Source organism: Lolium perenne, chromosome 2 (assembly GCF_019359855.2).
Source record: "Lolium perenne isolate Kyuss_39 chromosome 2, Kyuss_2.0, whole genome shotgun sequence".
NCBI classification, from domain to species: domain Eukaryota; kingdom Viridiplantae; phylum Streptophyta; class Magnoliopsida; order Poales; family Poaceae; genus Lolium; species Lolium perenne.
In genome coordinates this window covers 13,449,867-13,475,934 of record NC_067245.2, presented here as the reverse complement: position 1 = coordinate 13,475,934, position 26,068 = coordinate 13,449,867, and positions in this window count along the sequence as shown.

Sequence of the window (26,068 nt, the reverse complement as noted above, 5' to 3'; positions counted from 1 at the left end):
CGGGTGCTTCTATTCTTGTAGACAGTGTTGGGCCTCCAAGAGCAGAGGTTTGTAGAACAGCAGCAAGTTTCCCTTAAGTGGATCACCCAAGGTTTATCGAACTCAGGGAGGAAGAGGTCAAAGATATCCCTCTCATGCAACCCTGCAACCACAAAGCAAGAAGTCTCTTGTGTCCCCAACACACCTAATAGGTGCACTAGTTCGGCGAAGAGATAGTGAAATACACGTGGTATGAATGAATATGAGCAGTAGTAACGGCGCCAGAAAAGTGCTTGCTGGCGTGCAGTTGATGGTAGTAATATTGCAGGAAGTAAAGATGCAGTAAAAACAGTAAACAAGCAGCGATAGCAGTATTTAGGAACAAGGCCTAGGGATCATACTTTCACTAGTGGACACTCTCAACATTGATCACATAACAGAATAAATAGATAGATGCTAGACTCTACACCCTCTGGATGATGAACACCACTAACTGTGTAGGATTACACGAACCCTCAATGCCGGAGTTAACAAGCTCCACAATATTCAATGTTCATATTTAAATAACCTTAGAGTGCATAACAGATCAACATAACCAAAGCAAGTACTAACATAGCATGCACACTGTCACCTTCACACTACGAAAGGAGGAATAGATCACATCAATACTATCATAGCAATAGTTAACTTCATAATCTACAAGAGATCACAATCATAGCCTACGCCAAGTACTACACGATGCACACACTGTCACCATTACACCGTGCAGGAGGAATAAACTACTTTAATAACATCACTAGAGTAGCACACAGATAAATTGTGATACAAAACACATTGCAATCATAAAGAGATATAAATAAGCACTTCACTATGCCATTCATAACAGCGAATAAGTATTCTGTGAAATATAGCCTAAGAGACCCACACGGTGCACACACTGTCACCTTTACACACGTGGGACAAGGAGTCTCCGGAGATCACATAAGTAAAATCCACTTGACTAGCATAATGTCATCTAGATTACAAGCATCATCATATGAATCTCAATCATGTAAGGCAGCTCATGAGATTATTGTATTGAAGCACATAGGAGAGAGATGAACCACATAGCTACCGGTACAGCCCTTAGCCTCGATGGAGAACTACTCCCTCCTCATGGGAGACAACAACGTTGATGAAGATGGCGGTGGTGTCGATGGAGAAGCCTTCCGGGGGCACTTCCCCGTCCCGGCAGCGTGCCGGAACAGAGACTCCTGTCCCCCAGATCTTGGCTTCGCGATGGCGGCGGCTCTGGAAGGTTTTCTCTGGTTTCGTCGAACGTGTCGTGGTTTTTAGGTCAGGGACCTTTATATAGGCGAAGAGGCGGAGTCGGGGGGTCGACGAGGCGACGACACACTAGGGGGGCGCGGCCAAGGCCTGGGCCGCGCCACCCTGTCGTCTGGGGCCCACAGGGCCCTCCTCTGGCGGTTCTCGGGTGTTCTGGAAGCTCCCGGGGATTCTAAGATCTTCGGTGTTGATTTCGTCCGATTCCGAGAATATTTCCTTACTAGGATTTCTGGAACCAAAAACAGCAGAAAATAGGAACTGGCCCTTCGGCATCTCGTCAATAGGTTAGTTCCGGAAAACGCATAATAATGACATAAAGTATGCATAAAACATGTAGATATCATCAATAATGTGGCATGGAACATAAGAAATTATCGATACGTCGGAGACGTATCACATGCTTCCTATGCATAGGAGTTTTGTAAATAAACAAGTTGTTATCACCAGAATTTGACCGAGCCAGAGGTGGGCCGCGATCAAGATGGACTTGAAGAATATACATGTAAGGATTACGTGAATCGGCCTGTTATGCTGAGTTTGGGGCTAGTTTGCCTTTGTATCTGTAACATATTAGGATACGTGTCGGTTAGTTAGAATTTTACCCGTGCACGGTTAGGTGCACGTCTAAGTTAGAAAGTCCCCTGGACTATAAATATGTATCTAGGGTTTATGGAATAAACAACAACAAACGTTCAACCAATCAAATCAATCTCGGCGCATCGCCAACTCCTTCGTCTCGAGGGTTTCTACCGGTAAGCAACATGCTGCCTAGATCGCATCTTGCGATCTAGGCAGCACAAGCTCCACGTTGTTCATGCGTTGCTCGTACTGAAGCCTTGTTGATGGCGAGCAACGTAGTTATCATAGATGTGTTAGGGTTAGCATAGTTCTTCGCGTAACATGCTATCGTAGTGCAACCCTAACGTATCTAGCCGCCCTTACACCTATCTTAGGTGTAGGGGCGGCACCCCGCTTGATCATTATTTAGTAGATCCGATCCGTTACGATTGCTCCTTGTTCATCGAGGATTAGTTTAATATCTGCAATAGTTAGGCCTTACAAAGGGTTGGAGGATCCAGCGGCACGTAGGGTGTCGTTTGCTAGTCCTAGACAGGATGTTCCGGGGATCAACCTCGTGTTGGTTTTTAGGCCTTGTCTAGGATCGGCTTACGATCACCGTGCGTGGCCGCGAGGCCCAATCCTGAGTAGGATGATCCGATTATGCGGTGAAAACCCTAAATCGTCGTAGATCTCATTAGCTTTATCTTGATCAAGCAGGACCACCATATATTCGTGCACCTTGTACGAATCATGGGTGGATCGGCTCCTTGAGCCGATTCACAGGATAACCTGAGAGCCGATCGAGGCTCGTATTTAATGTTTACGTGTATGCCATGCAGGAAACTAAGCGAGGCATCTCCATCACCTTCCCGCCTGTACAGGTCAGGTGGCACGCCCTTGCAATCAGCATCGGACGTGTGACCAGAAGGCTTTGCGGGCCGTCGCTCGGAGGGACCTCGGCCAGCCGCAGCCCTAGGTTGTTCCCGGCTCTACGGTGTTGCCCGTCGCTGCCCGCCGGTGGGTTTCGGACGTCAACACATTCTGGCACGCCCGGTGGGACAGACTTCTACATCAACCACCTCGCCATCTACATCTGAGATGGCGGACGGCACGCCAGTCACATACGAGGATCTGACCGACGAACTCAAGAAGAAGTATGACGAGATCAAAGTCATCCTCGAAGCCGACCTCATCGACTCTTTTCACAGAACCCGTTCACATGGCATCAGGTGGAAGGGGTTCTCGCCTAATGGTGCACTAGATGGGATAGACCTCTCTGCCCCGTCGGAAGAACGCACCAGGTCCCTGCGGCAGGAGATCAACTACTTGGTGGCTCACTCGCTACACCGCCACTCTGAGAACCTGGTCAACACGTTGGAGCGTGTCGCTCTTCGCGTGATCCAGAGATCATGAGGCACCGCATTTCGCCGTCAGGACCAGCTCTCGGGACACATCAAGGAGAGTTGCCACTCCAGTCCCGTCCGCCGCTGCCATATGCGTTGGCAGCACCAGAAGTGCCGGCTTCACCGGCATTCGTCGTCTACAAGATCGGTGGTGACCCTAGTGACTACCAGTTCTTGCCTGAGGCACCTAAGGAGATCCCTCAGGGTACACGTGCACGTATGTGCCAGATTGTGGTAACTGGGCACTCACAAACCAGGCCACAACATCAAGGACTTCTGGGAAAGCAGGAGGGACGTCAGCAACAGATCTTGAGAAGCAGACGTGGCTAACTAAATACGCCACCCCGACGAACCTCCAGAGCTCAGCTCCTGCAGTTGGCTCAGAGCTGGAAAAGCAAACATGGCTGGCTAAGTACGCCACCCCGGCGAATCTTCAGAGTTCAACTCCTGCAGCCAGCACATCGGATCAGATCAGCAACATCCTGAGAGACCAGTTCGGCATGGTGCCGAAACGGAGGGCAATCGGCTATTCCAAGCCGTACCCCGACGACTACGAGATGATCCCGCTACCACCTAAATATCGGCTCCCCGACTTCTCCAAATTCAGCGGATCAGATGGATCCAGCTCCATCGAGCACGTGGGCCGATATTTGGCACAACTAGGACCGGCCTCAGTGTCGGATCAACTACGCGTGAGGCTCTTCTCACAGTCCCTCACGGGATCGGCTTTCGGATGGTACACCTCGTTGCCACCAGACTCCATCCGGACTTGGAAGCAGTTGGAAGAGCAGTTCCATATACAGTACCATTCAGAGGCTTCCGAGTCCGGCATTGCCGATCTAGCACAACTACGTCAGAAGCGTGGAGAAACCGTGACAGAATACATCCAGCGCTTCAGGAATCTTAGGAACCGATGTTATTCGGTTCGTATAACAGAAAAGGAAGCAGTCGAGTTGGCAGTAGCGGGCCTTGTAACACCGCTCAAGGACATGGCCTCCCAAGCAGACTACCCCTCACTGGCGCACATGGTTCAGAAACTGTCGGCATATGAACAGCGCCACCCGGACCTGTACCAGGATAAATTCAAACGTGCAGTGGTCCTGGTCGATGCAGAGGAAGACGGAGTTTCTGCGGGAGGTCAAGAGGTAGCAGTGGCTGAATGGACTCGGGGAGGAACCCCCGTGTCCTGCAAATGGGTAAAGCCACCAGGCCCGCCCCGGGGGTTTGATTTTGACGTGACCAAAACTGAGCAAATCTTCGACCTCCTGCTCAAGGAGAAGCATCTGACGATTCTTGAAGGTCTCAAATTCCCCACGGTGCAAGAGCTGAACGGAAAGCCATACTGCAAATGGCATAACTCGCTCTCCCATGCCACCAACGACTGCAGGGTATGGCGTCAGCACATCCAAGCGGCGATAGAAAAAGGGCGTCTGATTTTCAACCAGTACGCCATGAAGGTCGACACCCAGCCCTTCCCCGCCGTTAACATGGTAGAATGCACTTACCCTGAAGGTTGCCAGCCAGGATCCTCGTTTAGCATCAATATGGTGGGACCTGGGCACCACTCTGGCAAAGATGGAGACGAGGGCAGCTGCTCTCGTAGCAAGGACACAGAGGAGGCCGCTCCACGCGACCGGCTCCATCATGATGGCAAGCGCTACGTCACAGAGGGAGAAGTGAAGAACATAAGATATCAGCGACCCCTCTCTGATCACCTCCTCAACAAGTATGTAAATCAGTATGACCAACGCCGACGGTCCAGCTATGATGATGAAAGAGATCGTCTGGCTAGAGAAGCCAGAAGACATCGTCGGCACAATCACGATGAGGAGGAGCACGAGCGCCGTGCCAAAGAAGAATCAAGGGAGCAAGATGACAACGACAGGCACTGGGACTGCCCCTTCTTCAGACACTGCTGGGATTCAGGAATGAGCCGATTGCCCACAATCGGCAATTGCCCAATGCAACCAAGAAGAAGGAGGCAGCCAACGTATCTGTGTTCAGGCGCTTAGGGCCTCTCCCACCACAAAGCAAACGCGCTGAGTCCCCTCGGTGGGCGGATCTCGAGGATTCAGAAGACGAGGGACAAGAAGAAGAAGAAAACAGGTACCACCGTCCAAGGTGGTGCCCTGATGGACTCAGCCGTTCCCAAAAGCGCAGGGTTCAGCGATTGCGCGGCCTAGAGGAAGCCGAAAGGTTATACTTGCATACGCTAAGGAAGGCACGACCTGATCTGGCTGTGAAGGTTCAGCGAACCCTGGATGAAGAGGGTCATCCACGGAAAATGGAGTGGCGTCCCAAGCAAAGGAAAGCCGACGATGAAACATCGGCTGGTACAAACATGGTGCTCGTCCTTCCGACGGAGCTTAGTGCTCCACGATTCTACGACGCACTCAAGGTGGACGACAGCAGGCGCATCAAGTCAGAGGTTGGGCTGGTTTTATCCACTAGCCTGACCGAGTAGCAAGAACAAACCGATGAGCAAACGGGGCAAGGCTGATCCTTGTGATCGGCCCCAAAAATTATGAAGGAGCATTACAGAACCTTCAGTCAGCGCTTCAATGGATATGGAGGCCGATTCCAGCAATCGGCCAAAATTATCTTCACCACATGTTATGCCTGTGTTCAGCATCGATCTACTGGGCAGCGGCCACGTCGGCAGATGAGCGTCAGCACGAATCCTTGCGGAGCCGACGTGCAAGTGCAGTGCCCTGGCTAACCATAAAAGCCGATATCTGCAGTCACCTGGCAGATTCGGCTCGGGGGGCATATAGTCAGATGAACATGTGCAGTAAACATGTGTACAATGAAACATTAGGGTCCGATTAGAGAAAAATCGGCCAGTAAAAAAAAATTATACAAGGCGATGCGCAGCCATCGACTCTAGTGCAATTATACGAGGCTTTGGTGCATCCTCTCTGACATTCTCGCCTCGAGTAAGGCTCGGGGGGCAGTAGGCCTGGTGAATGCTCTGTTCATGAGCCGATTGGGGTACCATCGGCTGATCTTTCGTTGCAACCTTCTTCACAGATGATGAGTGTTAAAGAAGACCATTAGGTTTGGTTGGAAGAATTCAAAGGCTTCCCTGAAGATTCTACATTATCCACCAGATTTCAAGGTCATCAGTTGAAGAATGGAAGGGTGAATTTTTAAAGGGCTGATGCATTGCTATCGGCTCATTACGCATTGGCAAAGGGGACAAATCGGCAAGGTCAGTAGAAGAGGAAATCGGCTAAATTAAGCTCGGAGGAAATCGGCAAAATCAAATTGGGAAAAGTTCTTCATTGATAGGCGAGATTTCTTACATAAAGAGCTGATTGCTCTCAAAAGGAAGTACTAGGGGATACATTGCCCCATCTACTGCTACTGGCCCTATACTAGAGGTCCTATCTACGGGCCGTCGCTGCCCTCGTCGGCGCCGTCGTCGCCGCTGTCGGCGCTGCTCCCGGCGGGCTCGTCATCGCTCCAATGGCCGCCGACTGGGCCCTCATTGTCCTCGTCCTCTTTGTCAGCGTCGTCGTCGTCGCTGTCGAAGTCGCTGAGGTTGCCCGGCCAGGGACAGAACCGCTTGGCCGGCGGCTCGTCGGAGGAGGTGTCGTCCTCCTCCTCCTCCTCCTCTTCCTCCTCCTACTCGGGGGAGGAGAAGTCACAGGAGAAGCGATCGTTGTCGCTCTCCTCCTCTGTCTCCCCGTCGACGAGGAAGCAGAGGTCGCTCTCCCCGTCGGTCAGGGACTGGTCGTCCTCCGACCAGATGGAGAAGTCGTGGCTAGACTCCTCCCCGGCCTCGATGGCGCGGCGGGTGTTGGCTGCGTGGACCTCCGCCGGGTTCGGCTCCGGCGTCGGCTCGCGAGAGGAAGAGGACTGGGTGGAAAGATCCGATGAGACAGAGGAGGAAGAAGACATGGTGGCACTGGAGGGCTTTTGGAGTGCTAATGCGAAGAAGATGTAGAAATAAACTGTGCGGAGCGGTTAAATAAAAGGGGATATAGTGGAAATTCAATGCCACAGCAGTTTCCGAGGAAGTGGTGCCTAAAAGAAAAAAAAACTGCCAGGTCACGCAGAGAAGTTGAGAAGGCAAGGCATCATGATGACGGATACTGCAACGGTTCTGCCACGACATGACCCGACGAAGGAAAAGCAGAGTGATTTTGGAATTACCAATTCCAAAACCAGGGGGGCATGTGTTATCACCAGAATTTGACCGAGCCAGAGGTGGGCCGCGATCAAGATGGACTTGAAGAATATACATGTAAGGATTACGTGAATCGGCCTGTTATGCTGAGTTTGGGGCTAGTTTGCCTTTGTATCTGTAACATATTAGGATACGTGTCGGTTAGTTAGAATTTTACCCGTGCACGGTTAGGTGCACGTCTAAGTTAGAAAGTCCCCTGGACTATAAATATGTATCTAGGGTTTATGGAATAAACAACAACAAACGTTCAACCAATCAAATCAATCTCGGTGCATCGCCAACTCCTTCGTCTCGAGGGTTTCTACCGGTAAGCAACATGCTGCCTAGATCGCATCTTGCGATCTAGGCAGCACAAGCTCCACGTTGTTCATGCGTTGCTCGTACTGAAGCCTTGTTGATGGCGAGCAACGTAGTTATCATAGATGTGTTAGGGTTAGCATAGTTCTTCGCGTAACATGCTATCGTAGTGCAACCCTGACGTATCTAGCCGCCCTTACACCTATCTTAGGTGTAGGGCGGCACCCCGCTTGATCATTATTTAGTAGATCCGATCCGTTACGATTGCTCCTTGTTCATCGAGGATTAGTTTAATATCTGCAATAGTTAGGCCTTACAAAGGGTTGGAGGATCCAGCGGCACGTAGGGTGTCGTTTGCTAGTCCTAGACAGGATGTTCCGGGGATCAACCTCGTGTTGGTTTTTAGGCCTTGTCTAGGATCGGCTTACGATCACCGTGCATGGCCGTGGGGCCCAATCCTGAGTAGGATGATCCGATTATGTGGTGAAAACCCCAAATCGTCGTAGATCTCATTAGCTTTATCTTGATCAAGCAGGACCACCATATATTCGTGCACCTTGTACGAATCATGGGTGGATCGGCTCCTTGAGCCGATTCACAGGATAACCTGAGAGCCGATCGAGGCTCGTATTTAATGTTTACGTGTATGCCATGTAGGAAACTAAGCGAGGCATCTCCATCACCTTCCTGACTAGGTATAGGTCAGGTGGCACGCCCTTGCAATCAGCATCGGACGTGTGACCAGAAGGCTTTGCGGGCCGTCGCTCGGAGGGACCTCGGCCAGCCGCAGCCCTAGGTTGTTCCCGGCTCTACGGTGTTGCCCGTCGCTGCCCGCCGGTGGGTTTCGGACGTCAACACAAGTTCATGAAGAAAAAAGTAACAAGCATAGGAAGATAGAACAAGTGTAGCTTCAAAAATTTCAGCACATAGAGTGGTGTTTTAGTAACATGAAAATTTCTACAACCATATTTTCCTCTCTCATAATAACTTTCAGTAGCAACATGAGCAAACTCAACAATATAACTATCACATAAAGCATTCTTATTCACATGCATAAAAGTATCATTACTCTCCACATAAGCATAATCAATTTTATTAGTTGTAGTGGGAGCAAATTCAACAAAGTAGCTATCATTATTATTCTCATCATCAAATATAAGAGGCATATTGTAATCATAATCAAATTTATCCTCCATAACAGGAGGTACTAAAAGACCAATATCATTATAATCATCATAAATAGGAGGCAAAGTATCGTCAAAGTAAATTTTCTCCTCAATGCTTGGGGGACTAAAAAGATCATGAAAACCAGCTTCCCCAAGCTTAGAACTTTCTATATCATTATCAACAATGGTGTTCAAAGCGTTCATACTAATATTACTACCAGCATGCAAATAAGGTTCCATAGGTTTTTTAATTTTCGCATCAAACCATCCATGTCTTAAATCAGGAAATAGAATAAGAAGCTCATTGTTGCCCATTATGCCAAACTAGTGTAAACAAGAAACAAAAAGATGCAATTGCAGGATCTAAAGGAAATAGCTTCGAGTACTTACAACGACGAAAATAGCTTAGTAGCCGAGATCCGGAGTGTGAGTACCTTTTACCTTTCCTCCCAAGAATCGGCGCTTTAAAATAGCTTGATGTCTACGGGTGCTTCTATTCTTGTAGACAGTTTTGGGCCTCCAAGAGCAGAGGTTTGTAGAACAACAGCAAGTTTCCCTTAAGGGGATCACCCAAGGTTTATCGAACTCAGGGAGGAAGAGGTCAAAGATATCCCTCTCATGCAACCCTGCAACCACAAAGCAAGAAGTCTCTTGTGTCCCCAACACACCTAATAGGTGCACTAGTTCGGCAAAGAGATAGTGAAATACAGGTGGTATGAATAAGTATGAGCAGTAGCAATGGCGCCAGAAAAGTGCTTGTCATGGCGTGCGATTGATGGTAGTAATATTGCAGGAAGTAAAGATGCAAAAAACAAAGAAACAAGCAAAGCGATAGCGATATTTAGGAACAAGGCCTAGGGATCATACTTTCACTAGTGGACACTCTCAACATTGATCACATAACAGAATAAATAAATAGATGCTAGACTCTACACCCTCTTGTTGGATGATGAACACCACTAACCGTGTAGGATTACACGAACCCTCAATGCCGGAGTTAACAAGCTCCACAATATTCAATGTTCATATTTAAATAACCTTAGAGTGCATAACAGATCAACATAACCAACCAAGTACTAACATAGCATGCACACTGTCACCTTCACACTACGAAAGGAGGAATAGATCACATCAATACTATCATAGCAATAGTTAACTTCATAATCTACAAGAGATCACAATCATAGCCTACGCCAAGTACTACACGATGCACACACTATCACCATTACACCGTGCAGGAGGAATAAACTATTTTAATAACATCACTAGAGTAGCACACAGATAAATTTTGATACAAAACACATTGCAATCATAAAGAGATATAAATAAGCACTTCACTATGCCATTCATAACAGCGAATAAGTATTCTGTGAAATATAGCCTAAGAGACCCACACGGTGCACACACTGTCACCTTTACACACGTGGGACAAGGAGTCTCCGGAGATCACATAAGTAAAATCCACTTGACTAGCATAATGACATCTAGATTACAAGCATCATCATATGAATCTCAATCATGTAAGGCAGCTCATGAGATTATTGTATTGAAGTACATAGGAGAGAGATTAACCACATAGCTACCGGTACAGCCCCGAGCCTCGATGGAGAACTACTCCCTCCTCATGGGAGACAGTAGCGTTGATGAAGATGGCGGTGGTGTCGATGGAGAAGCCTTCCGGGGGCACTTCCCCGTCCCGGCGGCGTGCCGGAACAGAGATTCCTGTCCCCCAGATCTTGGCTTCGCGATGGCGGTGGCTCTGGAAGGTTTTTTCTGGTTTCGTCGAACGTGTCGTGGTTTTTAGGTCAGGTACCTTTATATAGGCTAAGAGGCGGAGTCGGAGGGTCGACGAGGCGACGACACACTAGGGGGGCGCGGCCAAGGCCTGGGCCGCGCCACCCTATCGTCTGGGGCCCACAGGGCCCTCCTCTGGCGGTTATCGGGTGTTCTGGAAGCTCCCGGGGATTCTAAGATCTTCGGTGTTGATTTCGTCCGATTCCGAGAATATTTCCTTACTAGGATTTCTGGAACCAAAAACAGCAGAAAACAGGAACTGGCCCTTCGGCATCTCGTCAATAGGTTCGTTCCGGAAAACGCATAATAATGACATAAAGTATGCATAAAACATGTAGATATCATCAATAATGTGGCATGGAACATAAGAAATTATCGATACGTCGGAGACGTATCAGGGATCGACAGAAAAAATCATGTAGTCAGAAATCAACGAGCCAAAAAACCCAAGAAATGAAAGGTTTATTGCACATAGAGGCTTACATATGGGTCCCACGAGCCATCAGCCGCCTCAACCTTAACAAGGCAGCAGGGGATCCAAAAAATTCAATTTTGCTAGAAATCATGGGGCAAAAAATAATCGAAGAATAGAAACTTTATTGTACATAGGGGATGACATATATGTCCCATTTTTTATAAGCGGCCTCAATGTTTGAAAGGAGGCAGGGAATCGAAAGAAAAAGGCAAATAGCCAGAAATTAGGGGTCAGAAATAAATCCAAGAAAGGAAAGGTTTAGAAAAAAGCAAGATGTCAAAATTTAGAGTGGCAAAAGCAAAATGGGTAAAATCTAGTGTGGCAAGAACAAAATTTTCCTAAAGGTTTATCATTCAGAAAGGCTGACATGTGGTACTCATGAGCCAACACTGTCCTCAAGGTTAACCAGGCGGCAAGGGATCGAAAGAAAAAAGGCAAGTAGCTCAAAATTAGGGGTCAAAATAAATCCAAGAATGAAAAGGTTTATCGTTTAGAGAAGCTAACATGTGGGACTCATGAGCCAACATCGTCCTCATCGTTAACCAGATGACAGGGGATCGAAAGAAAAAAGCAAGTATCTCGAAATGAGGGTTCAAAATAAATCCAAGAAATGAAAGGTTTATAGTTCAGAGGGGTTGACATGTGGGACCCATGAGATAACAGCGTCCTCAATGTTTCAAAGGCGACAGGGATTGAAATAAAAAGGAAAATAGCCAGAAGCTATGTGTCAAAATAAATCCAAGAAAGAAAACTTTTATTGTTCATAGAGGCTGACATGTGGGACCCATGAGCCAGCAGGATCATCAACATTTCAAAGGCGGCAGGGGATTGAAAGAAAAAGGAAAGTAGCCAGAAATTAGGGGTAAAAAATAAATCCAACAAAGAAAACTTTAATTGTTCATAGAGGCTGACATGTGGGACTCATGAGCCAACATCGTTCTCAACGTTTCAAAAGCGACAGGGGATCGAAAGAAAAGGCAAATAGCCAGAAATTAGGAGTAAAAAATAAATTCAACAAAGGAAACTTGTATTGTTTATAGAGGCTGACATGCGGGACCCATGAGCCAGCAACGTCCTCAACGTTTAAAACGCAGCAGGGGATTGAAATAAAAAAGGAAGTATCTCGAAATCAGGGGTCAAGAATAAATCCAATAAAGGAAAAGATTATCGTTCAGAGAGTCTGACATGTGGGACCTATGATCCAGCAGCGTCCTCAATGTTTCAAGGCGGCATAAGATCGAAAGAAAAAGGCAAGTGACCAAATATCAAGTGCTAGAAATAATCCAAGAAATTAAACTTTCACCATACATAGAGGATGACATATGGGTCCCATTTTGCACGAGCTGTCTCAACGTTTCCAAGGCGACACGGGATCGAAAGAAGAAGTCAAGTAGCCAAAAATCCGGGGGTAAAAAACAATCTAAGAAAAGAAACATTTATTGTTCAGAGATGATGACATGTGGGACCCATGATCCTGCAGCGCAAACAACTCCATCGGAGAACGTGAATGAGAGGGAGCGATCGGAAAAAACATCGCTAGAGACGCTGCCATCTCGGCCCTGCAGCCCTGAGCGGTGAGGATTTCATAATGCACCACGTCCCGAGCCACCATACGCGACGTTTTCCGCGTTTCTGTGGTGCTATATGGCCTCAAAAATGAGAAAAAAGTTTTGAGATGCACCACGGAGACAGGAAAAATCACCGGGGATGGTGCATCAACAACCACGACCCGACTTGAAATTCGTTAGCCATGGCAACTTTTCTTGTAGTTTCTACTATTAAATACCTTATGCACAAAAAAGATGCTAAGCCTAGACTTATTGTATGGGTTCTCTTACTTCAAGAATTTAATTTACACATTGTTGATAGAAAAGGTGAGGATAATCCGGTAGGTGATCATTTATATAGAGTGGAAAACATTCCGATTCCCACTCCTATTAATGATAGCTTTGGTAATGACAACTTGCAAAAATTAATGTATCTAGTGCAAGAATAGCTTCCCCATGGTTCGCTGATTATGCTAATTTCATTGTTGGAAAAGTTATACCACCTCACTTTAGTTATCAACAAAGAAACAAATTCTTCTATGATTTTAGACACTATTTCTGGGATGATCCATTTCTTTATAAGAAAAGTGTGTATGGTATTATTAGGTGTTGTGTACCTGAGTTTGAACAGCAGAGTATTATAAATGATTGTCATGATAGTACTTATGGAGGACACCACGCAGGAGACCGCACAGTCGCAAAGGTATTGCAATTTGGTTTTTATTGGCCTACTTTATTTAAGGATTGTGCTAACTATGTTAAAGCTTGTGATAAATGTCAACGCGTGGAAAATATTGGTAGGAGAAATGAAATGCCTATGACTATTCACTCCCTCTTGAACCATTTGATGTATGGGGTTTGACTTTATGGGACCATTACCATCCTCAATAACAAAACACACACGTCTTTTGGTTGCAGTGGACTATGTGACAAAGTGGGTGGAAGCAATCCCCACAAAGAGTGCAAACCATGATACATCGATGAAAATGCTTAAGGACATCATCTTTACCAGGTTTGGAGTACCTGGTTTTTTAATTACTAATGGTGGTTCTCATTTTTTGCATGGGTTTAGGAAAACTTTTGCTAAGTATGGTGTTAATTATAGAGTAGCATCCCCATATCACCCACAAACTAGTGTTCGAGTTGAATTAAGTAATAGGGAAATTAAACTCATCTTAGAAAATACAGTTAATAAAGCTAGGTCTCATTAGCTAACAAAAATCAATGATGCTTTATGGACTTATATAACTGCTTATAAAAATCCTATGGGTATGTCTCCTTATAAAATGTTATATGGAAAGCATGTCATCTCCCCGTAGAACTAGAACATAAAGCTAGATGGGATCACTACTAGGGAAAGCCTTATAGCAGCACTCCTTACCGCCGGCGAGTACGGTTTGAAAATGCCGGCGGTAAGACCTTGCAGGGTGGCCTAACCCTACCGCCGGCGAGCTGAACGCAAGGCGCCGGGGGTGAGGGCTTTACCGCCGGCGAACACGAAAATGGAAATGCCGGGGGTAATGAGTGGCTCGGCGGGCCACCCAGCCTGCCCTTACCGCCGGCGTTTTATGCCCAAACCGCCGGGGGTAGTGGGTTGTACCGCCGGCGAACCCGAGAACGTAAATGCCGGGGGTAACAAGTGGCTGGGTGGGCCACCCATCCTGCACTTACCGCCGGCGTTTGTGGGCCGTAGGTGCCGGCGGTAATGGGCCCTACCGCTGGCAAACGCGCATGTTGGCGCCGGCGGTAACCTGGGCTTGGCCATTTAATTAGCTAGCCCGACCAGCCACCTACCACCACCCTCACTCACTCATATGTGATGAAAAATCAACCCAAGCACTTGTTATCTCATTCCCCCACCCATTTTAGCTATTTCAACCAACAAAATATGATGTATTTGAGCAAATCATGCACTACCTAGCCCCTCTAGCATGATTTGCATGATCTAGATCTAGATCTATCTCCTCCCACCACCTTTTCCACTAGATCTAGCTATTTCTAGATCTCTAGATCTCTCGAGCATAAAAGTCGACGTGTGGCGTCTCTCCGGTGCTTTTGGACGTCGCGTCAACTAATAGGTATATAGCTAATGAGTGGAATGTTCATGAGTTGGTGAAAATTCACGGTTATGTCACTAGTGATGGCAAAAGATGCGGTTCCATATATGTAAATGCATTGTTTTGCATTTGTTGACGTGTGCAGGAACATTGAGTTGCCAATGTTTTGCCGGAATGTTGATTAACTTCCGTTCCGGCGAATTTTGGAACTCCAGGATGACAATATTTAGCAAAGGTCATGCCGAATTTTTTCCGTGAAAACCGAGACGGCGGTGTAATCAATTATCTTGTCTTGTAGGCGGCGATGGTTATCGCGATGAGGGAAAGCGTCGTGGATAGATACGTGGAACGCGCGACGGCCGACATGTATCGAAAAAAGCGAAAGGATATCATGTGTCCTTGTCGAAGATGCAAGCTAGGATCGTTGTTTGACCCCTTCTCAGGCATAGTGAATCAACACCTGCTTAGGTATAGTTTCATGGAGGGGCATACTCAGTGGATGAGTGATGATGGAGATGATGATATCGATGGTGATGGAGATGATGATGGTGGAGATGATGATAACGAAGGTGATGGAGAGGATGCCCCACACGACAATGGAGACGAGGTTGAAGAGGATGGCGCACACGTTGATGGTGATCAAGAAGGCCGGGAAGAGCATGCGGCCGACGAGGACATGAGTAGAAATACCCCGCTAACCGCGGCCGTGCAGGACCGTCATGTTCAAGAACTTCTTCTCAGTAACACATCGACCGACCCCAAAATCGCTGGTAGACGGAAGGCTAAGCTGGATCAACTCGAGGTAGACTCGAGAACTCCGTTGTACGATGCAGCTCGTGGGACGGAGGAGAGCCGTCTGAGATACGCTCTCGATATTATGGAGATGAAGGCAAAGCACAAATGGACGGACACAAGCGTGGACGAACTCTTCGGATACTTGAAGATCCACTTTCCTAAAGATAACACGTGTGCCGGTAGCCTACAGGAGGCCAAGAAAATCGTGTGCCCTCTCGATTTACCGCACCAGAAATACCACGCATGCATCGGTGATCGCGTAATATATCGGAACGAGCATGCCAATCTCGATACATGCCCACAGTGTGGCGAATCTCGATACAAGAGAGGGACAAAAAAATCTCCTCGAAAAGTTGTGTGGTACTTCCCGCTCACGCCCCGTCTGCAGCGGTACTTCGTGGACCCCAAGGAAGCAAAGCTCATGCGCTGGCACGCGGAAAGAAAGGAGGCGGTGATGCGTGATGTGGAACGGGTTGAAAACCCAGTGCTAACACACCCTTCGGATGCAAGCCAGTGGAAAACATTAGACGATGAGTATTACGAAGAATTCGGGAAAGAACCAAGGAACATCAGGTTGGGTGCGAGCACCGACGGACTCAATCCGTTTGCGAACCAAAGCAGCAAGCACATCACCTGGCCCGTGTTTGTATGGATGTACAACCTCCCTCCATGGCTATGCCTGAAGAAGAAGTACATACACATGAGTATGCTAATCCAAGGTCCGACGCAGCCAGGGAGCGATATCAACTCGTATCCGGAGCTATTGAAGGAGGAGCTAGTCACTCTGTGGGAGGAAGGGACAGAAACTTGGGACGCCTACGGACAAGAAACTTTCCGTATGAAAGCCGCACCGTTGACGACGGTGCAGACTATCTTGGATACGGATATATCGCGTGCCGTGTGTGCCACGGACACAAGGCATGTGTGAGGTGCATGGAAAATACGCCGTTTTTACACTGGGTAAGGATCCCGGGTCTTCAAAAACCGTCTACATGAGGCATCGAATGTGGCTTCCCAAGAATGACCCGTGGAGGAAGCGTGGAGACCTGTTCAATGGGAAGGATGAGGTCGAGGGACCTCCACCTAGGAGAAGCGGCGAAGAGATAGATACTCTGTTGAAAAAGCTGGAAAGATCGCCCTCCGGCGGGTAAGATAAAGATCCGGAAAGCGGAAGAAAGGAGACAAGAGAAAGAAAAAAGGAACCCGGGCCGCTCTTGGGGGTATGGAAAAGGAGGTCCGTGTTTTGGGACTTGCCGTCTTTGGAAGATCCTCGGTACGCCTCATAGCCTTGATGTCATGCATATCACGAAGAACGTGTGCGAGAGCTTGCTTGGCACTCGTGCTCAACATGCCGGAGAGGACCAAAGACGGGTCGAAAGCAAGACACGACCTGATGGCCCTTGATATCGAAAAGAGCTTCATTTCGCCCGGGATGACCAGGAAACCGAGGAGGAGGAGACGGATGGTCGCAAACGCAAAAGGGTGGCCAAGCAGCGCGAAACTCCTCGCCCCTCCTGCTTCACTCTAAATCCCGATGAGCTCGAACAATTCTTCAAGTGCCTACTAGAAGTCAAATTTCCCCTAGGCTACGCGGGGCTGATACGTGAGATATTTGGACCCGACGAAAAATCTTCAGCGGGATGAAGTCTCATGACTGTCATGTCATGATGACGCAGATACTTCCGGTTGCTATCCGAGGGATAATGGAACCGCACGTTCGTGCGACGCTGATCGACCGTGTAACGTCTTCGACGTCATCACTCGAAAGTCGATAACCGTCAAGAAACTCGGGAGGCTGCAGGAAGAGATCGTCACCATCCTATGCGAGATGGAGATGTACTTCCCGCCCGCATTCTTTGACATCATGGTCCATCTGCTGGTGCATATAGTGGACGATATCGAGGATCTCGGGCCCGCGTTCCTTCACAACATGATGGCGTTAGAAAGAATGAACGGCTTCATCAAAGGATACGTTCGTAACGAGGCACATCCGGATGGAAGCATCGTCCAGGGCTTTCTCACCGAGGAGTGCATCTCTTTCTGCAAGAATTATTTAAACGAGGACGACCCACGTCCGGTTGGATTGCCCGCCAACAAGCACCTCGGCAGATTCGAGGGAGTAGGCCACAACGCTGGCAGGAGGGAACTCGATGCCGATCAAGATGATAGGAGAACAGACTTTAACAGGGCCCACTTAGTAGCACTACAAAGACATGAACGAGGTAGAGCCTTGGGTGGATCAGCACATAAACATGATCAAGAGCAGGGCTGACAAGCCGATGACGGAACAAGAGGTATTTAGAGCGGACAACTCCTCTTTCGCGAGCTGGTTCAAAGACCAGATTGATGCCAATCCCCCACCAATGGCAAGCGACGTAGACAAAATGATATTGGCCTTGTCTTATGGGCCCGCCGCCAACCTCATGACTTATCAGAAATACGACATCAATGGTTACACATTCTCCACAGAGGAGAGAGACAAAAAAAGCGACTATCAGAACTCGGGCGTGACGATGGAATCGTACATGGGTGAAGAGAAGAAAAGGTACTACGGAAGGATCGAGGAAATGCGGGAGCACGACTACGTCGGGGAGAAGCTACCGATGTTTCGTGTCAGATGGGCTACGGACGTCACAAAAGAAGATGCATATGTCACCACCATGCGACTGCCCCCCAAATCCAAGACCAAGAACCCCACCGCGCAAAATGAGCCTTGGGTATTGGCTAAGCACGTCGAGCAATGCTTCTTCATAATCGACCCGTCAAGGCCCACCGTGTTGTCGTAAGGAGAGGAAAAAGGGCCCTCGTCGGAATGGATGGAGTTGCCGACGAGCAAGACTTCGACGGCCTCGTCGGAGACCCAATGATGGAAGAACCCGATGAAGACGATAGAACCTACACACTAAGAAGAAGAAGGACGACGCTACCTAGGTCAAGTGTTCCTCCGTACACAAGGAGTCGCGACGATACCGGTGGGATCACAAGGACCAAGCGGAAGGGACTTTGAAGTCATTTGTGTATTTATAATAATTATCTCTCGAACAACCATTTGTTCTTCTCAAGTGTATCCTAAATTTATGTCTTGGTTTTTTATTGGATATCACCGAAAGGACTTTGAAGTATTGCATAAATTTATGTATTGCAATTTATCCTTCATTTAATTTTTATCGGATGTCGCCAAAAGGACTTTACAATTTATCCAAATAAACTAGACACAATAAAGGAGGTCTTAGCATGAAAAGGGTAAGAGGTCTTAGCTAGAAAACAGAAAGGAAAAAAAAGGTGGCTTTTTTTGCACCCACAGGGATTCGAACCCTGGTGCTTCAGCTGTGAACAATAGAGTGGCTACCACTGTGCTAATGGATCGATTTTATCTAATCTACAGGTTTACAGAAGTAAACGTATCTACAGGAAAAAAAATGTTACCGCCGGCGATTGAGACGCCTTTGCCGGTGGTAGCTACACTTGGGCCCACCTGCAAGTGAGAGAAATCTTACCGCCGGCGTTTTAGCGACCCGCCGGGGTAAGTTGACTAGGACTTAGCCAAAAATCCCCCGCCTCGTCGTCCCCAAATCCCACCCCGCGCGTCGCCGCCGTCGTCGATTCGCCAAATCCCCCGCCACCGCCGCCGCACGCATCTCCTGCCGCCGTCGCCGCCTCGCCCAAATCCCCCACCGCACGCATCTCCTGCCGCCGTTGCCCACTCCAACGCCGCCCCGCCGCGAGCCCTGCATCCCCAACATATCGCCGACGCCGCGCCATCGCAGCCCAAGATCTTCTCAGGCCTGCGCGCCCACGGAGGGTACAAGCTGCCCAAGCACTCGCCGGCAGCCAGGGCGCTCATCGTCGCCAACGCCACCAAGAAGGCCGACGAGCTCATCCACCTCTCCTCCACCGCAGGCAAGGGTCCTCCTCCACATCTCCTCTTTCCGCCCCTCTCTCACTTAGTCATTTGTGCACATCAACCTCGAGTTCACCGGATTCAGACACTAGCCGACCACGTTTTGAGATCCCACCTCGTCCCTAACCTCTCACACGGGTCCTCAACCTCGCCCCCTTCATCTGCTTCAGCAACCAGGGTATTCCCCATTCTTTCTGATATGCTTGAATAGTCGTTTTTATTCAACAGTACATTGCCAAGATTGTGTGTTTGCAACTTATTTTGACATTAACAATAACTACGAAATGCAAATGGATGTCGGATAGTAGTTAAAGACCAGCATTCGTACGGCTAAGGCCACATAGCGTTTGTTAGCGCTGAGATCGCTCAGCTCACACACGCAGAGAGATAGGTAGAGGATTAACACGATGGTTTTGCGCAGCGCACAACTTCTGCTGCTTTTCGTTTTTCTTCCTCTTATTTGTAGCTGTTACAAACGGAAACTGTCTAATACAGTTAACTGAAGAAACAACTGTTCGTCAGGCTTACAGTTCAACAGCGTTGTATAGTCGAGAAAATCAGACCAGCAATCAGGTAGATTAATAGAATGACTTGTCTATTACCTATTTTAAACTGAGGTACATTGAGTTAGATAAAAGAGAATGCCCATATTGAGAAACACTAGGGTGGAAAGGAAAAAATAAATCTTGCAGATTTGCACAGACACGATGCACTTCATACGATCCAACTCTTTAAGATAATTATAGCAAATCAATTGTTAGTACTTTGTGTGTCTTCTTCTTTTCTGCATATTGTGGATCAGATTATGCTTGTGTTTTCTTGCCAGTTTTAGCAAGTGTGTTCTGAACTTTTTTTAGATGCCAAAACTTGATTCAGCACCATATGTATCTATATTTGTTCAATTCACTATCTATAAATCTCCAAGTTAATATCTCCATTAGCCTGTTCATCAAGTACGGAATAATCCACTGTTTATTAACGCTTTACATCAATATATAAGCTTGATATGGACATAGTTGCTTCATACTAAATTACTTGATGCTTCTCTGTCAGCACCTTTTTTGTTTATGCTTAGTTTCTAGCAGAAGCTCCTTTTTACATATGTATGTTGTTAGTTAAGGGTTTTTTGGACATACTAGTTGTGGCTGTGAACAAGTAACCTTACTTTTCCAACTGAGATGATTAATTATTCTGTGTGTTTTTAAGGCCACAAACACCTCCAGTATTTGATTTCTTTGATGTGAGCATGTATTGGTAGCATGTTTGGCAGCACTATAATCTTGTTATGTCGTTGAACCGAGTTGCTGCTCTTCTATAGATTATGTCGTTGAACCGAGTTGCTGCTCTTCTATAATCTTGTTATTTTATCGTAAAGATACACATGAGCATATGCTTTGGAGGCTCAGGTCATTGCTATATTGATATGTCCGAAGGAAAAGTTGTGTGAAATGTGTCTAGGTACATTGAGTGCCAATGTTTCGCCGGAATGTCGATTAACTTCCGTTCCGGCGAATTTTCAGACTCCGGCATGACCATTTTTTAGCAAAGGTCATGCCGAATTTTTTGTTGGTATAGTTTAATAAGATACCGCTTCATCTGCATGTGTATGCTGCCTAATGCTGTCACATCTACCTTTGTTAGCATGTTCCTAAAACACTACCTGTTTTCTTTCTTTGACTAATAGTAGTTCTAAATACATGGCAGAAGCACGTAGCTAGCGATGTCGTCTTCTGCAGACCCCAACGAAGACGTTGACGGGTCTTCTCAGCGGAAGTTGGATGAGCACTACAGGCTCATGGTCTCGGATCAGCTGGAGGACCTTCGAGGCAGCGATGACGAGTCCTCGGAGGAGGAGGATGCTGAGATGGACAACGATGGTGAGGATGAGAGGGGGGCTGCCGACGAGACCACCGACAGTGGCGTTGCCGGGGGTAGCTCGGATACTACTACCGAGGCCAAGAGGAAACGGAAGCAGCGGCGCCCAAACAGGGTCGGCACCACTCGCGACATAATCACCGCGGTGGACGCCAAGACCGGGATTCCTACTGAGCCCAAGCACGTGGCGAAGGGGTACGGCCTCCAACTGGGAGCAATCCTTCGGGACGTCGTCGACGTCAACGAGACGAAACTCCGAACCAAGAAGAAGCAAGATCTGCAGCCCAACTCCTTGCGCGGCTGCACGCACGGTATGAGTTCCCCTGTGGAATACAGGAACGAGGATACCAAGGATAACATCGTGAACAGACGAGCCCTCTCTAAGTTCTCCAAGAACCTCAGCGGTTATAAAACCATGCTGAGGGGGATGCTTGGTGACAATGAGACTTGGGAAGAGATCCAGCGCCACTTCCCGCGGATGACGCGGAGCGGTATAATAAATTCTAGGAAAACGAGGAGCTCGAGTACACCAAAAGACAATCGACCTGGGGGAAGGAGCTGGCGGATAAGAACATCGGTCACCACAATCTCGGTTGCCGTGGCTTCGAAGGCAAGCAGCCGGTATGGGACAAGGAGGACCAGGCCTACATAAATGCTGGCCTCGAGCTCCCTTTTGCCAAGTACAAAGACCCACTCTTCAGGGCATATCTCAGGTCCCGATACCATCGAGAATTGGCTGGGAAACGTGTCACGAAACCTGATGTGGTGGTGGGAGTTGAGTTGGTCGCCGACGCGAAGGTGATGGCACTAGAGAAAGCAGTGGTAAGCAATTTACCGGGCCTTATTAATTTGATACTGCTCACCAAGTCCATTACATTCTAAAATTGTTCATGTTACTTCGGCGGTTGGCGGAACAAGCAGCCGCCGAATCAGCTGGCTCCTCGTCCCGCACGATCGGCGGCAAAGTCCCGTGGGACACGCCTTTTATCAGGGGTCTGAACACCGTGAAGGCGCGGCCGCTGGACAAGCCCCACCGTGTCCCCGGCGCCGGAGGAGGTCGCAAGCTTGCCGACTATGGCTTGGACGTGCCCTCAAGCACTAGGGAGTCGCGGCGGCGCAGAAGGACAGGGAGCACGAGGCTCTTCGAAAAAGGTGGCCGACCTGGAAACAACCATGGAGCAACGCGTCGATCTGCCGAGGTTCAAAGAACGAGTCGGTGCCGAGGTTCAGCAACGCGTCGATGCCGAGGTTGCTACCAGGGTCGATGACGCGCTGGCCAACAGGGTCAATGAAATCATCCCTGATCTTGTCTTGTCGATGAAGAATTACTTCGACGCCGGCGGTAAGGGACCGATGCCGGTTATCAGCCTAGGCGCCAGCAACTCGGACAACCGGCCTCCAACTAGACACGCTCAATGCACACCCAACTTGGTGACTCCACCCGCCGGCAATGTCGGCGCTAGAGAGGATTCGCCGGACCTGGGGGGGCCCAGTACTAGCCCCTCAGTCACCTGCACGCCTGGCCTCGGTCCTTCAACGCGAGCCGAGCTCGACGCCCTCACGGTAATTAATTTAGTATCTCAAGCTCTACAAATTAGTTACTTTGTCGTCGCCCCTCTCTGACATACACATGTTTTCACAGGCGAACGCGACTCCTTGCACCTTGCTACTGAATGTGGACAACAAGTTGAAGGCTGTAGCGAGCGGCAGTGTCATCCTGCCAACACAGCGGATTTTCCACTGCGTCAGGATGGATGATAGCTTGAGCCGGGTTCGCGTGAACCGGTCGTTACCGGGATGCCAAGACCTCCATCCTCCTTATCAACCCCGGAAACGGAAACCCGCTCACTCTCGGGGACCTCAAGAATCACATCCTTCTATGGCCGAAAGCCCTAATTCGGCCGAACACCGCCTCAGGTTCGGACGCAAGCTATGGCATGGTCACTCCTCAGGATGCAATGGATGCCCCAGAGCCAAGCGAAGGTCCCAGCTCCCACGAACGCTTAGACGGCAGGCAAAGGCAGGGCCAGTGCTCCACCGGCTTATGATCAATTTGAGCCCGATAGTCAGCCCGATAGTCCGCACGAGAGTTAGCACGAGAAGGCGTTGGACATCGATCAAGCTCCCATTGATACGTTCATCGCCGAGCTCGACGCCGACGCGGTTTCTCCTTACAAGCCACCCGCCGGTCATATCCTAAAGAAGAAGTTGTTCCTTTCACAAGAAACGCCCGAGCAGGAGGACACTACCGCCTTCACCGCTCCGCCCCGAGTTGGGCTTACCCCGAGGACACTCCTTGGTGCGACCACGGAAGGTATGAAACAAAACGCCGCTCCGGCCGCTTGCGATAAGAAGAAGGGCAGAAGCGGAAGAAGTCGGGAGATGTTGCGGCAAGCAAGATAGTGGTTAATGACAAGTTGCCGACCCCGTGGAGGAAGTTGCATCACTTAGGCGAGCCGATGCTGCCGGCACACTATGTCAACAAGTTGACGCCGGATATGAGGAGCGTGCATGATGCTATTCTAACAAAGGAGAAGCTACTTCTTCAAGATAGAAATCCATCGTACCCGATTTTGATCGCCAAGGTGCCCACTGGCTTTGGCTTTGTCAACACATACCCTGCGGACTTGATATTCATTCGGTACGAAGACATCTTCGTGCTCTTGCACATGCAACAGCTAGACCGAAGCTTGGTCCGCCTCATATCGCTCGGCATGGCGCACGATATCGCCATGGAGAACACAACGCACATCGCTATCATGGACCCCTACTACATGACTCCAACTGCCGCCCGCACCGAACAAGCGTTTCTCGCCAACTATATCAAGAATTTCTTGGTGTTAAACAAGGATAAGAGTTGCTTTGTCATACCATATTTCCGCGAGTAAGTATTTGGTTACTAAAGTACCCTATATTACATTCTTTCATGAATTTCCTTAATAGCTGAGTATGATGGTTTATTTCCATTTTGCGCAGTTTCAAGTATTGCACCCTCCTCCTCTTTTACCCGTATCATTCCGATGTCACTTATCTCGACTCCGGGCTTGATAAGGAGAAAGACTTCACCGACCTTAAGTCTACACTTGATAAAGCCCTCAACGGCTTCATAGCTGAGGTTGGCGTCAACAAACTCAGGCATGAGAAGAAAGTTAAGGGTTGCCATGTGTGCAACCACATAACCAATTTCCCCCGCCTAAAGCAATCGGCGGATGACAATGGGATGGAGGCATGGTTTGCCATCCTACGAGATGAGGGCGGTTGTAAGGTCTCGTAACGATCTCTTGTTGCCATCTCGCTCTGCGGGGAAGTTCGTGAACATGGCGGACACCACCGATGAAAACGTGAGAGGCGACTTCCGTGCCATCCAGCGGACCATTTGCACAATACTGGAGGGATGTCATCATGAATGGTGGCTTGTTCAACTATGCCTCCGCACTTTCTAATTCCGAGATACAAGGCCGATTAGAAGATGGATGTGACGAGAGAACATTCAACACGCTCGAGGGCATCCGTCCCTTCCCGCCGAAGTAGACTTGAGTCAAAAACTTTTGTGTCCTGCAAATGTTAGTCATAAATTACATAAGTATTTTTTATGTTTGTTCTTTTGCACACCTATATGTTATATCTCTCTCTATGGATGTACTAACAACTTTCATTTCTTTGTTGTGTGTTTGCATAGATGACGTACTATGTCGTCTACCACGGCAGGGTTCCTGGAGTCTACGAGGACTGGGAAGACTGTAGGAGGCAGGTCCACCGTTTCAGCGGCAACAGCTACAAGGGGTACACCACTTTGGAGGAGGCGGAAACTCGATACGCCAACTTTCGAGCGGGACAGAGGAGGGAGATGTGGAGGACCCCTTTCATCGTGATGATGCTTGCCGCTACCGCCTCTCTAGTTTACTATGTCATTGTTGTTTAGCTAGGTCGTCGACTGGACTTGTATGTATTTGTGTAATACGTGCTACTTCGAGTCGTGATGGTTGAACCATATGGTCGACACTTGTGTTATTGATGCATGCATGCATGTTATGGACATTTCGGGACTTTCTAATGATGTGTATCTTGCTAATGATGTCCATTTTACTGTCATTCTGGTAATTGCCTGTATATTCTATGTATATGCTATGAATTCTGGTGTATATACTGTGAAATTCGAGTTTTTTTATTTTTTCTCCTGTTAATATTACCACTGGCGAAATTTTCATGTATCCCTGGCGTTTTCCAAATCGCCAGCACTACGACCTGATACCCCCGGCGAAATGGGAAGACGCCGGCGGTAAGACATACCCCCGGCGAATAGGGTAAAACGCCAGCGGTAAAGGCTCTTACCACCGGCGAATTGGAAGGCGCCGGCGATGAGGCATTACCACCGGCGAGGTGGTCGCCGGCGAATGCAAAAACGCCGGCGGTAAGGGTTTCTGGGGCGCCGGCGGTAGTGCATTTCCTAGTAGTGGATGTTAAACAACTTAACTTTGATTTCAAGACTACATGAGAGAAAATAACCCTATACTTAAACTTGTTAGATGAATGGAGAAATGAAGCTTATGAAAGCGCTAGACTATTCAAAGAGAAAGTTAAAAAATTCATGACAAAAATATAAAGAGAAAGAAATTCAAAGTTGGAGACCAAGTATTATTGTTCAACTCTCGTTTCAAGTTCTATAAAGGAAAATTAGTATCTAAGTGGCAAGGTCCATT